The sequence below is a fragment of the Mus caroli genome, chromosome 10 (assembly GCF_900094665.2).
Source record: "Mus caroli chromosome 10, CAROLI_EIJ_v1.1, whole genome shotgun sequence".
Taxonomy (NCBI): domain Eukaryota; kingdom Metazoa; phylum Chordata; class Mammalia; order Rodentia; family Muridae; genus Mus; species Mus caroli.
The window spans coordinates 29,492,047-29,508,855 of record NC_034579.1 but is presented as its reverse complement, the minus strand read 5'-3'; positions in this window follow the sequence as shown (position 1 = coordinate 29,508,855).

The window sequence follows — 16,809 nt, the reverse complement described above, 5'->3', positions numbered from 1 at the left end:
CAGGGACAGTGTCCTAACTAACAAAATCAGAAATAAAAGGAGATATAAAACCAGAACCTGAGCAAATCCAAAACATCATCAGATTCTACTACAAAAGTCTGTACTTAACAAAACTGGAAAACATAGATGAAGTGAACAATTTCCTAGACAGATACCAGGTACCAAAGTAAAATCAGGATCAGATTAATGATCTTTACAGTCCCATTTCCCCTAAGGAAATAGAAGCAGTCATCAATAGTCTCCCAATCAAAAAAAGCCCAGAACCAGATGGGTTTAGTGCAGAGTTCTATCAGACCTTCAAAGAAGACCTAATTCCAACTCTCCTCAAACTATTCCACAAAATAAGAAAAGAAGGTTCTCTACTCAATTCATTCTATGAAGCCACAATTACTCTGATACGTAATCCACACAAAGATCCAACAAAGAGAACTTTAGATCAATTTCCCTTAAGAATATTGATGCAAAAATACTCAATAAAATCCTCACAAACCGCATCCAAGAACACATCAAAACAATCATTCATCATGATCAAGTCGACTTATCCCAGGGATGCAGTGATGGTTTAATATATGAAAATCCATCAACAAAATCCACTATATAAACAAAGAAAAAAAACCACATGATCATCTCATTAGATGCTGAGAAAGCATTGGCCAAAATCCAATACCCCTTCATGATAAAAGTCTTGGAAAGTTCAGGAATTCAAGACCCATACATAAATATAATACAAGCAATCTACAGAAAACCAGTAGCCAACATCAAAATAAATGGAGAAGCTGGAAGCAATTCCACTAAAATCAGGGACTAGACAAGGCTGCCCACTTTCTCCCTACCTATTCAATATAGAACTTGAATTCCTAGCCAGAGCAATTAAACACCAAAAGGATATCAAGAGGATACAAATTAGAAAGAAAGAAGTCAAAATAACACTATTTGCAGATGATATGATAGTATATATAAATGACCCCAAAAATTCCACCAGAAAACTCCTAAACCTGATAAAAGGCTTCAGTGAGTGTAGTAGCTGGATATAAAATTAACTAAAACAAATCAGTGGCCTTTCTTTACACAAAGGATAAACAGGATGAGAAAGAAATTAGGGAAACAACACCCCTCACAATAGTCACAAATAATATAAAATTCCTTGTCGTGACTCTAACTAAGCAAGTGTAAGATCTGTATGACAAGCACTTCCTGTCTCTGAAGAAAGAAATTGAGGAAGATCTCAGAAGGTGGCAAGATCTCCCATGCTCATGTATTGGCAGGATTAATATAGTAAAAGTGGCTATCCTGCTGAAAGCAATGTAAAGATTTAATGCAATCCCCATCAATATTCTAACTCAATTCTTCACTGAGTTAGAAAGGGCAATTTGCAATTCATCTGGAATAACAAAAAACCTAGAATAGCAAAAACTATTCTCAACATTAAAGGAACCTCTGGGGGAATCACCATGCCTGACCTACAGAGCAATTGTGATAAAAACTGCATGGTACTGGTACAGTGACAGACAGGTACATCAATGGAATAGAATTGAAGACCCATAAATGAACACACACACCTATGGTTAATTGATCTTTGACAAGGGAGCTAAAACCATTCAGTGGGAAAAAGACAGGATTTTCAACAAATGGTGCTGGCATAAGTGGCGGTTATCATGTAGAATAATTGGAATGGGCAACAGATACTGTCAATAAGACAAAAAGGACACCAACAGATTAGGAAAGGATTTTTACCAATCCTAAATTTGACAGGGGACTAATATCAAATATATACAAAGAGCTCAAGAAGCTGAGCTGCAGAAATTCAAATAACCCCATTAAAAATAGGGTACAGAGCTAAACAAAGAGTTCTTAACTGAGGAATACAGTAGGGCTGAGAAGCACTTGAAAAAATNTTCAACATCCTTAATCATCAGGGAAATGCAAATCAAAACAACCCTGAGATTCCACCTCACACCAGTCAGAATGGCTAGGATCAAAAATTCAGGTATCAGCAGATGCTGGCAAGGATGTGGAGAAAGAGGAACACTCCTCCATTGCTGGTGGGATTGCAAGCTGGTACAACCACTCTGCAAATCATTTTGGCAATTCCTCAAAAAATTGGATGTAGTACTACCAGAAGATCCAGCAATACCTCTCCTGGGCGTATACCCAGAAGATTTTCCAACTGGTTATAAGGACACATGTTCCCCTATGTTCATAGCAGCCCTTTTTATAATAGCTAGAAACTGGAAAGAACCCATATGTCCTTCAACAGAGGATTGGATACAGAATGTGTCGTATATTTACACAATAAATTTATGAAATTCTTAGGCAAATGATGTATCTGGAGTATATCATCCTGAGTGAGGTAACCCAATCACAAAAGAAGTCACTTGATATGCACTCACTGATAAGTGGATATTAGTCCAGAAGCCTAGAATACCCAAGATACTATGTCCAAAACACAAGAAAACCAAGAAGAAGGAAGACTAAGGAGTTGATACTTCATTCCTCCCTAGAATAGGGAATAAAATACCCATGGAAGGATTTGTATAGACAAAGTTTGCAGCTAAGACAAAAGGATGGACCATCCAGAGACTGCCTCACCCTGTGGTCCATCACATAATAAGTCACCAAACGCAGGCACTATTGCATATGCCAGCAAGGTTTTGCTGAAGGGACCCTGATATAGCTATCTCCTGTGAGGCTATGCCAGTGCCTGGCAAATACAGAAGTGGATGCTCACAGTCATCTATAGGTTGGAACACAGGGCCCCCAATGGAGGAGCTAGAGAAAGTACCCAAGGAGCTGAAGGGATCTGCAACCCTATAGGTGGAACAACAATATGAACTAACCAGTACCCCCAGAGCTCGTGTCTCTAGCAACATACGTAGCAGAAGATGGCCTAGTCGGCCATCATTGGGAAAAGAGGCCCCTTGGTCTTGCAAATTTTCTATACCCCAGTACAGGGGATTGTCAGGGCCAAAAAGTGGGAGTCGGTGAGTAGGGGAACAGGGTGTGGGGAGGGTATAGGGAACTTTTGGGATAGCATTTGAAATGTAAATAAAAAAATCTAATAATAATAATAATAATAGCTACAGGGCGGCTGCCAGTTCTTAAATCTTTGGAAAGGCTTAGTGTTTTGGACCTTTGTGGAATCCCCTGAAGCCAAATAGGCCAAGGGAACGTTCCCATTGGACAAGCACTTCTCTTTTCTATCATAGGCAACTCACCATCATATAAAAGGCCAGGGAAATATGTGCCTACTAAAACACAGAGGGATAAAGATAGCCAAAAACAAGCCTTCTTATTTTGGGAGGAAGTCCTTCAGATAGTGCCATGCATAGCCAATGACAATATTTATAGCCCAGACTCATGGATCAGAGTAGCTTCTCTTATCAAAAACAAAGTATCTGAGAAGGTAAAACACCCTCTTGTGAATTTTTGCCAATCTTATCCGCAATTAGGCAGTGCATAGGGCTATCTAAAATAGGACAAACTGATAGCAACACAGCTGCTGAGTGCCCTCAGTCAGATGAACCCAAAGGTCAAGGTCCTAAAAACCACTCCATTTCAGATCTCACAGCCCTTACCCAATTAATCAAGAGAGATAAAATCCATCTATCCACCCCTACCTCTCTATGCTTCAGAGGAAAAACTAATTAAACCGCCTGCTCCTCTGGCCCCTCCCTCTCCCTCTCAAAGGCAAAGCTTCATTAAAAAGACAAAGGAGATACCATCTTCCACCTCCCCCAGAGAGAGGCACCTCTCCTCCCCTTTCTTCAAGCTGTAAAAGTGAAATACCTTCAAAACTCACATATGAAGCCCTTAGTCTCTTACCCCCAACCATCTATTACCCAACAACTTTGCAATATTCGAGATTCTCTTGCAAAAACTAACCCCAACTCCCATGCTACTCAGGAGTCAGATACAAAACTAAAATCCCAAACTGTTCAGGCATTCCCAGTTAATATCAACCCCAGCCGAAATAAACCCCTTAATTGGTACCCACTCCAAGCCTCAGACTTAAAAGAACTCATGCAGGCAGTGAAGGACCACACACCCTGGACAAAATCTCTCCTACAGAGTCATATTGCCAACCTAAATACCCCCCAAGATTGGAGAGATATTTGTCGTTCTCCCCTTCCTGGACCAATGTTTTTGGAATGGGAAGCCTTATTTCGAGATGAATGCAAGTCAGGCAAAACCAGAGCAGAGGAGATACCCCATGGGGCTTTGCCAAACTCTTTGGCCAGGAAGACTTTTCTACTGGAGGACAGCAGGCAACTCAGTCAGCAGGGTACTATGAGCAGGTCCTCCCCTGTGCAACCCAACACAGAGTAGGCTCACTCCACTCTCAGGGTCACAAGACCTTGCCTCCTCCCTGCTCTCTCTCCAACAAAAGCCCAGAGAACCCCTATCTGATTTTATTCTCAGAACCAAAATGAGCCTAGAAAGAAAAATTCCCAACCTCACAGCCAGAGACCTCCTTCTTAAAACCATCATATGGGAAGGCATGACCTCTGAATCCAGACTTGCTTGCCTGGGTCTCCAGGAGGAGCATCACGATAGGTGGATTGTGGCAATCAGAGATCTAGGAACCGTATCACATCTGGTTACATCCGTGGCTCAGGCAGCAGTAAAAACAGAAGGAATCTGCTTCAAATGTGGAGAGGCAGGACATTGGAAGAATGAATGCTCACAAAACTCCCCCCCCTCACCACCACCACACACACAGAGCAGATTCTATTCGCACTAGGACAATCTGCCCCCGCTGCAGAAAAGGTTACCACTGAAGGAAACACCGTAACGCTGTATATGATAAGGATGGTAAGGGGCTGGAACCTTTAAACTCCAGAAGGGGCAGGCCTCAGCCCGGACAGTAAGAGGGACAACTACTACTCCCATAGAAGCCTTATGGGTATCCAGCATCTCAGAAGGCTCCCATCCAAAATTAACCATTAAGATAGAAAATAAACCATTCAAGTGCCTTACTGATACTGGAGCAGACAGAACAATTTTAAGACAGCAAGAGATCCTATGTGATTGGCAACTGATCCCTGGGCCCCAGCTCATAGGCATAAGGGGGTACCTCTCATGCATTCATCACTAAACAGGCTTACAAATGGGAAGACCCGGATGAGGCTATGGGCCTTATACATCCCCTGGTAGTTCAACTAATCACCATTCTTCTAGGGAGAGATATTTTATAAGCCTTAGAGGTGGTTCTTACTACCCAACCTGAAAGAGACCATATTACAATAGAAGATATTATCCATAAAGATAATACTGAAGGAGACCCTAAAAACTCTCCTCCAAATCACCCCCAATTCTAGGGGCCACTGTCAGATTTAGTACTCCCTGCCATCTGGGTCCCACAGTGGCCTCTATCAAGGGAGAAGCTCAGAGCCCTCACACAGCTGGTAGAAGAACAGCAGTTGCTATAAAAAAGAGCTCAGGGGGATGGAGATTATTACAAGATCTGAGGGCAATTAACAAAACCATGTGAGTCTGGGGCTCCCCACAAAGAGGGCTACCCCACATCTCAGACATTCCTGCTAATGTTCGCCTATTAGCAAAAGACATAAAAGACTGCTTCTTTTCCATCCCCCTCCACCCCCGAGACTGTGAACACTTTGCATTCTCAGTACCCTCCATTAACAACTCTGGCCCAGCCTCACGATATGAATGGACTGTTCTCCCACAGGGAATGGCTGACAGTCCAACCATTTGTCAGGTGGCTGTAGCCACTGCATTAAAACCCTATTTAGACAAAGGACTCAGTATCTATCATTACATGGATGATATTTTAGTTTGGGGAGACTCTTTTACCTCCCCCTCTGAACTTAAGGACCAGCTAATACCCTCCCTATATGCCCTAGGATTCAAAATAGCCCCTCACAAAATCCGACTTATTCTGCCCATTGCATTTTTAGGACCAGAGATATCCCATAGTTCAATATGTCCCCACAAACCCACCCTTCCCTTCCCTCAAAAATTAACTCTTGCCTCCCTCCAGAGCTTTCTGGGTAACCTTAATTGGCTTTGGCCCTGGCTGCCCCTTCCTACAAGCACCCTTCAATCCCTCTTTAACATCGTGAAAGGAGACAAAAGTCCATTTTCCCTGAGATCACTGTCCCCAGAGGCAGTCCAAGCTTTAAATTCTGTCAATGCAGCCCTAAAAGATATGGCTCTTGCTAGGTATGACCCAACAAAACCTATACAGCTCCTCATCTTTAACTCTTCCCCTATATTGTGGGGGCCCTTTAGCAACCTCGGGGGGGCTGGAATGGCTCCACATCCCGATGGGTGGCACACAGGAATTTTAAATGAGGTAGATGCACTCACCAGCATGATTAAAAATGGCAGGAATAGAGCCCTGTAAACCCTAGGGAAAGAACCTGACATTCTTGTCATCTCCTTCTCCCTCTCTGATATTCAGTGGCTAATCAAAAATTACTATTGCTTTGCTATCAGCTTAATAGGAGTCCCAGGACAAATAACAACCATTATCTTGATGAGAAATGGGCCTCTGCTCTCCCTCTATTTGCCCCCCAAACTATTCTTAAAAGAGCCCATAGCAGCAGCCCCCTCAATATTTACTGGTGGGGAAAGAGGGGAGCTTTAGCAGTAATATACTACTTCCCTGAGGATGAACCCCCTATCCTCCAATTCAAAGAGCTACGCAGTCACTCCCCGCAATATAAAGAATTATATGCCATCTATCTAGCTCTAAAAGAAGTCAAGGACCCCCTTAACCTCTTTCCAGACAGTGTACATGCTGTTCATTTGCTCCCCTGGTTGTCAAGATCCTTCATCAAACTAGATGCCAACCCACTTTCCCCTCTGCTCATACAGGTCTCCACCCTCCTACAGGAAAGAGACTCCCGTATCTATATCCAGCATGTCCGATCTAATAGTCCCCTGCTAGATCCTATATCTGAGGGAAATACACTAGCTGACCAAACTCCTCGACAGGGACACTCATGACCTCCACTGAACAAGCAGATCAATTTCATTCACACACACACACAAATATAAAGGGGCTTCAGGCCCACTTTCCCCACATCCCTCTTGATCAACTCCAGAGGATAATAAAGACATGCTCCTCTTGTGCATTCTACATTACCACCCCAGCTTTACAGATGATGGGCACCAACCCCCGAGGCCTTAAGTCCAATGCCTTATGGCAAATTGATGTCAACCATATTCGCCAATTCGGTAGACAGAAATATGTTTTTGTCACCATAGACACATACTCGCATTTTATATGGACTACAGACCAAACAGGTGAAAACTCAAAAAGATTGATTCATCATATGCTCTCCACCTTTGCTATCATGGGCATTCCTCAACAGATAAAAGCTGATAATGGCCCGGCCTTCACTAGTTTTCAATTTAAAACCTTCTGCACACACTGGGAAATTGCCCATCATATGGGACCCTCAGGTACAAGGAATAATAGAAAGAACACATCAAACCTTAATAGCCCAACTCCTAAAACAAAAGGCAACCACCTATCCCCCAATGTACAATTAATGATGGCTCTGACTACCCTACACATATTTAACATCTACAAAAACTCCAAACATCCACCTATCTCCCTCCATTGGCATACACCAAAATTAGCCCCCCTCCCATTCTAGTATGATGGTGAGATCCTTTGGATGGAATTTGGAAGGGACCGGACCCCCTCCTTACAACTGCGAGGTTTTGCTTGCATATTTCCACAGGACCAGCCTAAGCCTAGCTGGGTTCCTGCCAGAAATGTTCTACATCACCCCACCGACCAAGAAGATGGCCCGCCTCTCACTGGCAGACCAAGGACAGAAGAGGGGGAGGAGGAAGCAGAGGAAATACCATACCCAGAAGGATAAAAAATCTCCTGGAAGGACATCCATGACCTGGTGACTGCTGCCCAGGCCATGTGCCCTCCACAAGCCCCCCTCTCCTCTATTCTCTTGGCTGTTTTTGCCATTCTTCATGTTAACTCTACTGCTGCCCAGCCTCTCCTTAGCCTTCCCAACACCTATCATTGGAGATTCTATGCTATGGAAACCTACAATGGATGCAACAAAGTTATAGGGACCCAGGACTGTCCAATAGAAGGATGTTGAGCCGGGATTGAGATCCCCCTACACCCAGATTCCATCTCCACTACACCCAGCCCTTTTCTCTGCTTTCCTTACCGAAACACAGGTGAATGTCTCCAGGAGGTCTCCACATATGGAGGTTGGAGATACTGGAGCTGCAGAATGGAATCCACCAGTCATGGCGTCACAATGCTCACCAACCTTAAAACTCATTTTCAGCTTTCAACTGGCGATCCATGGGATGAACGTTGGTGGACCAGAGTTATGGGTAAACTTTACCTTAATGGCTATGTCAAATACCCAGTTGCTGACCTGCACATCTCCCATGAGCTTGTTCCTGACTCCAAATCAGTCTTTACTCATGCTAACATTATCCAACTGGAAAACCAGTCTCAGAAGGAGCTGCGAGCTAATCTTTCCTGGCTACAGTACATCCAATATGCAACTGACCTCCTTTCCTTAACAACCCACCCCAACTCCTCCCAATGCTTTTTCTGTGCTTCTTTCTCCCTACCATTTTTAGCAGCTGTTCCCCTTCATGACCTCCATGGAACCCTACCTATGAGGAAAGTACAGGACATTCCTCTCTTTGACCTACCCCCACCCCTTTGCCTTTTAGAACCCTTTTCAAAGCCCCATCTTACATGTGCCCATGACATCACCATCACAAAATCAGTATGTGTTAACTCTCCTGCCCTCCTCTGGTGCAAAGGCACTACAGGTGCCTGTATTAATCCTCCTTTTCAAGGCTCCTGCACTCCTGTGATAATTGTCCCCTAGGTTTATCTCTACAAACCTGAAGAACTCGCCTTGCAGATGAGAGAAAGCTGAAAGAAAAGAGAGATCTTCATCCCTCTATTCATTGGACTAGGTCTTTCTGTCTCTCTAGGTGCAACAGGAACTTCTGGAGCAGCCCTCATCCAAACCTCTGGCCAGTGATTTCCAAGACAAGTTTGACCAGGCAATGGCTTCCACTACAACAGTCTTGAGTCTCTTCAGTGCCAGATAACCTCCTTAGCAGGAGTTGCTCTCCAAAACCAGAGAGTCCTGGACTTACTGACCACTGAACAAGGAGGGACTTGCATTTTGCTGGGGGAGAAACATTGTTTTTATGTCAATGAATTTGGGCTGGTAGGACAAGATGTACAAATGCTGAAAAACTCAGGAGTAACCTCTGGACACTCTATACTCCCAACACCCTTACCCCTTGGTACTCTAACCCCTTGGTGTCATGAGTTCTTCCTCTTTGTGGCCCCACACTAGCCATTGGAACCTTGCTTCTCTTGGCACTCTGTCTCATTCAGTTTCTAAAGAAGCAGATGAATAACATTGCAAAAATCACTACCAATCAGGTCTTGGTTCAGTATCAAACTGTTCCTGAAATAGCAGTTATTCTGGTGACACTTCTCCCTTATAAAAAAAGAAAAGAAAAGGGGTACATGTGGGGCAACAGGCTACACACAGACAGCCTGGTTTCCAGTCGAGGTTAGATCTTGAAACCCGGGACCCAGTGGTTGTTACAACCCAAGGGCACACACAGTGTGGTAAATAAATGGGGAGACCATGGCAGGGTCTGTAGGCTGCTTCATCAGAGACCGTGTCAGGAAGCACCACTGCCTGGCAGGACAGTTACCTTAGAGTCTAGCATCTGTATGGCATCCATGTTCCCAGTAATGTCACAATCCTGGGGAACAAGTTTAAGTCCTAACAGCAGGACCGTTCCCCACAGGCCTAGCCAGGGACCTGTGTGGTGTACTCTGTGTACTCTCATGCAGTAGCAGTCAAAATGGTAGGTCCTGGTTCTTATTGGGAAACAGTGAATGATATTGGCCCAATAGATAGCTTATCAGGGTTCTAGCACACCAAAAACACTACCTTTTAAAAAATATCCATTATTCCATGTTCTAAATAGGTAAGGAACAGGGTGCTACCATATGTGTTGAATAAAAGCAGCACTTACCATTTGGTTTGCAGGCTTTTTAATTTTGTAGCTTCAATGACATGCACCATCAGATACCCAATACCTGAAGTCTTTTGAGAACGGGCTACAAAAGAGGAAGTGAGTTGTGTTACTCTGAGAATGTAGACAGCCACCACAGTGAAGAAGCAATGCTGTAGGTAGGGCTTCTGTCTATTCTCACACACTCTCTCCGATGCTAGAGACTGACCCCCCTCCCCACCCCTATGCTTCTTAACTACACTCTGCCATTGGCTATGCTTCCAGCTCCTGATGTGTATCTCACTAATCAACTAGAACTTAGTTAGCCCTGGATTAACTCCTATCACCTGCTAGTGCTCTGGCATAGTTCCTTGTCCAGGCTGTGTTGCCTACTAGGAATGCCTTTCTGGCATCCTTTGCCCATTAGTACCCAACTCATCCTTCAAGATCCAGGCTAGTCTCAGTCACTTCAGCCTCCTTTCCTCTGAGTACCACTAGCCTTGACTGAGAAACCCCACAACCTGACATTCTGCACCCTGTTTGCCTCTTCTGCCAAGGAGGAGGCACTGTGTTGAATGGACTGCTTTATCTAGGTGCAAATGCCTATGAATAGTTATATTAATTTAAAATGCATGCAGTTTGTCCAGTACTTCTTGCAAATAACATTTGCTGGTTACTTTGTGTTAGGCATGTGGTAGGTCTTTATACAGAGTGTATTTAATTCTATAATTGCTTTACAAGGTAGTTCCCATTTTACAGATGAGGAAAACTGGGTCTTAAGAAGGACCATGTGCTCTGCTCACAGGCTTTTTAAAGACAGGGTCTTGTTGTAGCCCAAGTTGTCGGCCTTGAACTTTGAATCCTCCTGTCTCAGGGACCCTTTCTGTTTTTTGTTTTGAGACAGAGACTGAGTACCCTGACTGGCCTGGATCTTGCTATATAGACCAAGTTAGCTTTGGACTTACAGAAGTCTGTCTGCCTCTGCCTCCAGTGTGGTGGGACTAAAGCTGTGTGCCACCACACCTAGGCCAGAGTTTTGTTTTGTTTTGTTTTGTTTTGTGTTTTGTTGAAAAAGCTATTTATTTTTTCCACATAATATTCCAAATACATGTTACAGATAAGGGTTAGTATGAGTCAGAGAACATTCCAGAGAAGGAAGTCATTTTGAACCCTGGAAAAATGCTAACCAAAAAAGCCAATGTTCATATATATGTGTTTATTTCACGGAAAGAGTTCACCATCCAAACTGCAAAGACAGAAGCAACTAACTTTCTTGCTATTATGAAAATAGACAGTCTCCTGAACTCTACCTGACTTTTTAAATAGCCTCCACTGGACAAAGAACAAGGGGGTCAGTCATCAGAATGAATTTGGCTTTAGATCAATCTAACTTTGACCCCAATCAACTGCAAAATCCAGGCAGAGGCTGGCTAGAAACGTGTGAGATCATAGCCTGTGACACTTTCTACAACTCAGCATAACCCAAACAGAAGTGAAGCATCCTCAGATCAGTGTCTTGGCCTATCCCACTGAGGGCTCCAAGCCTCGTGTCAGTCCCTGAAGGAGAAAGAGGAACTGGGTTCTGAGAAGGGGCCATCCTATGGCCTCTATGCAGCCCTTTATCTTGTCCCGAAACCTCTTGTCCTGAGATAACTAAGACGTTACCTAAGAGGTACAGTTTCTGTCATTGTCTAAGTGACATGACAGGAAAGTCATTTCATGAGCAGTATTTGGCTTTAAGCCAAAGGGATAGCCTTCGCCCTTCCCACAAGAGCCCCAACCTGTACCCATTTCCCCTTCCACCCTAGTAAAGATCTCCTATTTTAAAGCTCCCAACAACTAGTACAAGGTGCTAAGTCTCCAGGTGAGAGGGAGCTATATAACAATCAAACTCTCATACACATTCAACTTTATTTAAAGCCTGGAAAATGCTAAAAGTAGTAATTACACAGGAGGAAGTCGAAGAGCAAACAGGTGTGTCTCCTGCAGTAAATAAACACTAGTACATAGGCAGATACAGCTTTACTTGAGGTATGGAACAGGGAAAAATTTGCCCTGTTGACCTAAGTTGGTGGCCGACTTGCTCTTATTCCCAAATCTGGGTGTGCTCTTGGAGAGGTTGTACAGTCTCTGTGACAGGGAACTTGATAAAGGAGTCTTGACAAGCTGGAACTCAGGAGTGGTCACAGTCCCCAATAAGCTCAATTTAATGTCTGGTGTGTATGGTGTTGAGTTTCCATTGCCTTGCTGGCTGATGTTCTCTTGGTCCACCATCATGAACTGATTCCAGTATTCCAAGAGCAGAGAGAGCAGGCACTCCACCACCTTGAGCTGACGTTTAATGTCCTGGAACATTGTCACTGGATCTGGATTGGGCACAGTATGGGCAACTATTGTAGGGTCAAAGACTTTAGTTAGATTGGCAATATCCATCTTAGTGTTTGGATTCTGAGACACTCTCTGTAGGTGGATGATGAGGAAGGCTAGTGTGTCCCTGTTGGCCTGGGGCAGCTCACTGACAGCTTCAGCAAAGTGGACAGGACATATCCATGTCATCTGCAACCTCCTGAAGGACTTCCTTCGCAACATTAAAGAACCACTTCTGACCTTTTGGCTGAGCAGAGCTTTCATGGAGGCAGCAGAGATAACAGATGAAGACAACAGCACAGCTGCTATGTATCAGGCTGTCAGTAGGCCAGAGTTTTTAAACTGCAAGGTTAAAATGTAAACATCAGATAACAAAGTGTGAGCCACTCATCAAAATTTCAATTATATGTAAGCATTTTTTCTTGGTGAGCAGTTTTATTTCATGTTTAATCTATTGAGAAAGGTTCTTGAGATGTTCTAATGTAGACAGAGTGAGTCCTGTGGTCTGGGAATGTGCAGTCTTAACACCATTTTTCTTTTTTTAAATTTTTTTTGAGACAAGGTATTGTTAGGTATCTCAGGATGGCTGGCCACAACCTTGAGGGCTTCTTGCTTCAGCTTCAATGGTGTAGCCTGGTCTACAAGTAGTGGCCCACTCCCCAGTGCCCTCATATCTCTACCATGGAGAATTCCCTTGTTCCCTGAAGTCAGAGCCTGGCCTTACTAACTCGGTAGGCCCCAATATGCAGATCACAGGGCCTGGTACATAGCACATAACTGTGTCTGAAGGATTGTACCTATGGAGAATGCTGAACACATGGCGAGAAACTCAGGAAAAGCTTGATTTTCACTTTTGACAAATTAGGAGATGATTATGTTTTATGAAATGATACAATCATTGATTTTTCAATAGCAAGCTTTTAAAATAGTATTCAATTAGGAAAAGGCAATTTTTCACATACCTTCAGGAGCACAGAACAAAATAAGGGAACCCTGAATAAAAACACACAAAGAGCTTCGGCTTCAGCAGTGGAGCCTAAGTGGGAGCATATTTTAAGTAAAACTGTACAATATGTATATCTGGAAGAAATGTGTTTTAAAACAGACGGTACAGAAAAGAGATTTAATCATGAATGCCTGAGTATTCTGCTATGTGCTAGTAAAAAAAAGAGTGTTTCTTTTAATGTTCATGTGTATTGCTATATTAGACATATTAGACTGGATTATAACTGTTTTTATGAAGAAAACAATACTGTTTCCATCAATAGAGGTGATGTTCTAAATGCAAATGAAAGAACTTATTCACATGTTCTTTCCTTTCATCAGCTACAGTGTATTCCTTACTTTTACATATTTTCATATGCATATTTTAAATAAAAGTGTACAATGGGCTATAGCTGGAAGAAAAGTATTTTAAAACAGACACTACCGAATACAGAGTTAATCGTGAATGCCTGAGTGTTCTATTCTGTTACAGTTATATCAAGAGATGTGCTATTTAAAAAAAAAAACATGCAAATTAATTTCTTTGCTCTTCAGTTTCCTTATTTGTCACACAGTGACTAGAATATATTTTTAGAAAGTGTGAGGAAATGATACACTTTATAAAGCACTTAAGATTTCTCCCTACCAGGCATTGTCATAAATAAAGTCATAAATAAAGTGTGGGCTTTAGTTGTAGACTTTCTTATGCTGGCTCTACCACTTGTTGACTATATTTGCTACAGAGCAAATTATTTAACCTTTCTGTGGTTGTGTTACTTCATTGATAAAATGGGGTTCCTAACTACCACAAATATTGTTTTGAGATTCAATATTACATGTAAAATCCTTACCACATAATTAGCATCTGGCAAATGATAGCCATTTAAGAAGTCAAGCTAGGGAAAAGTATAATGTATTGACCTTATGAAATCCAAAACATCAATGAGATTTAAGTCAAAGTCTTTAGCTGTAGTTATCAATGACCCACAGAAATGATAAGTATAATAATTCTAAAATGAGAGCCAAACAGAGTCACACTATTTGTCAAAACTAGTGATTTCTTAAAAATGTTTTAAAATTCTGAAATTTTAGAGCTATATTGGAGGCCTGGGAGGGACAAGGGAAGGCAGCAGTAGAGGAGCTGTTTTAGGGGTGTATGTATAAGGGCTTTTATATTTTTTTGATGAGAAAGAACTCTTTTTTGTTGTTATGTTTTAAGACATCTGTGTATCTCTTGTGGTCCTGGAACTTGCTCTGTAGACCAAACTGGTCTTGAACTCAGAGAAGAGACTTTCCTACCTCTGCTTCATGAATGCTGGGACTAAAGGCATGTGTCACCACTGACTTCAAGAAAGCTGTTTTATTTATTTATTTATTTATTTATTTATTTATTTATTTATTATATATAAGTACACTGTAGCTGTCTTCAGATGCACCAGCAGAGGGCGTCAGATCTCATTACGGATGGTTGTGAGCCACCATATGGTTGCTGAGATTTGAACTCAGGACCTTCGGAAGATCAGTCGGTGCTCTTAACCACTGAACCATCTCTCCAGCCCCAAGAAAGAACTCTTAATATGAAAGTAAAAATTGATTAGATTATTCAGCAAATGATGGTGTCATGCCTTTGAAACGCAAGTGCTATGCCATTGAGCCATATCACAAGTCTCCATGCAAGTTTCTTAAATTTATATAAGCACACATATAAAAATATATTATAAATGTATAAAATAATAAATAAATATATATATAATGTTCACACATATATATGTGTACACACACATGAAGATGGTGTGGGGAAGAGAGACACTATGATTCAGATAGCCCCAGATGGCTTTGCACTCAGTATATATGGCTAAGAATGACATTCAATTTCTGATCTCCTTGTCTACCTACTAAGTGCTACAATTACAGGTGTTTACCACCATGCCCCTTTTGTGGTGCTAGGGATCAAACATGGCATTGGGCATGCTAGGAAGGCACCCTACACTTTTAGTTCAAGTATAGTTTAAGATTGGATTTGTTTATAAGTCAGTTATATCCATTAAGTTTTCAACTAAAACCATAAGTTTCATACATAAAATTAGAATGGTAGCTGGAAGCATTGGAATGCTTTAAGTGAGGGCTTAATTGGCTATCTTAGAAGGAACAATGAAGATTTTGTTGCTGTGAGTGATTTGAACTGTGTTGACCTGGACCAAGGGGTTTCAGTGTAGATCAGTATGTGGTCTAGAGACTATTTTGTAGAATTTTGGTGGAAGATGTGCCTGATTTTTGCCCTTGTCTGAAGAGTCTGCCCGAGTACAAGGTGAAGAGACAAAGGAAGTCTCAAAAATACCCATCATAGACTTTGTTCTCTGGTTAAGTCTCATGAAGAGCATTTTAAACAAGCATAGCAAGCTGAGAAAGAGAAAATATAAAATATGTGGTTCAAACATTGAAGTGGCACCAGGAAGTGAGATAGAGCTGAATCCTGTGTTCAAGGATATTAAACTGAATTAAGGGAGTTAGTGGTCTTGGGGCAAGATCCCACCTGGCTATATTTAGCTCCAAGCATGGCAGTATAAGCCTTTAATCGCAGGAGGCAAAGATAAGTAGATCTCTGAGTTTAAGACCAGCCTAGAGTACGTTCTAGATGAAGAAAAACTTAAACCCAAGCTTGGTGAATCACACTATCAATCCCAGTGTTTAGGAGGTAGGCATACTGATCTCAGAGTTCAAAGTCAGTCTACAGAGCAAGTTCCATGACAGATAAGCTTAGACAGTGAAGGAGTTAGAAAACAGAAAGATGGTGATAACAAGGGAGCCATATTCCATCCCTAGGAAGCAGCAGAACTCAGCAGTTTTGGTCGTTTGGCTCTGGCTTTATAGTGAAGAGGAGAAGGAGACTACTGCGATAATTGATGTTGGTTAGTTGGAGCAAAGAAATCAGTGGTGATTAAGAAGAGACCAGCATCATTGAGGTGAAATCTTCTGGGAAGTTTTCTGAGAGCACAAAGAAGCTGTGTTCCAGACATAGCCAAGGTTGTACCTCATTCTGCAGCTGGACTTGGTAATGTTGTAAGAGTCACCCAAATGGTAATAGTTTCAAAGGTATGAAGGGTCATGAAGAGCTGAGGCTTGGCACTATTAGAGCCATGGAAGGCCATTGGTGAAGGTACAGCCTCAGTTGCAGTTGACTGCCCAGAACTGAAGGAGTCATGCAAAGGATATGAGGCTTGATACCATGAAGAAAGCCTATGGAATGCTATTGGTGAAGCCTACTTAGTTGTAGCAGAAGGCTCCAGCATACTACCATGGGATAGTCACTAAGAACAGCAGCAACAGTGGAGTGGATCAACCTGATCTTAGAGTGCTATAGAGGGCAGAGCTGGAGAAGATACACCAGCCCTTCGGAGGAGTCCAGAATATCATGTGTGGAAACCTGACATTGAAACAAGAAGG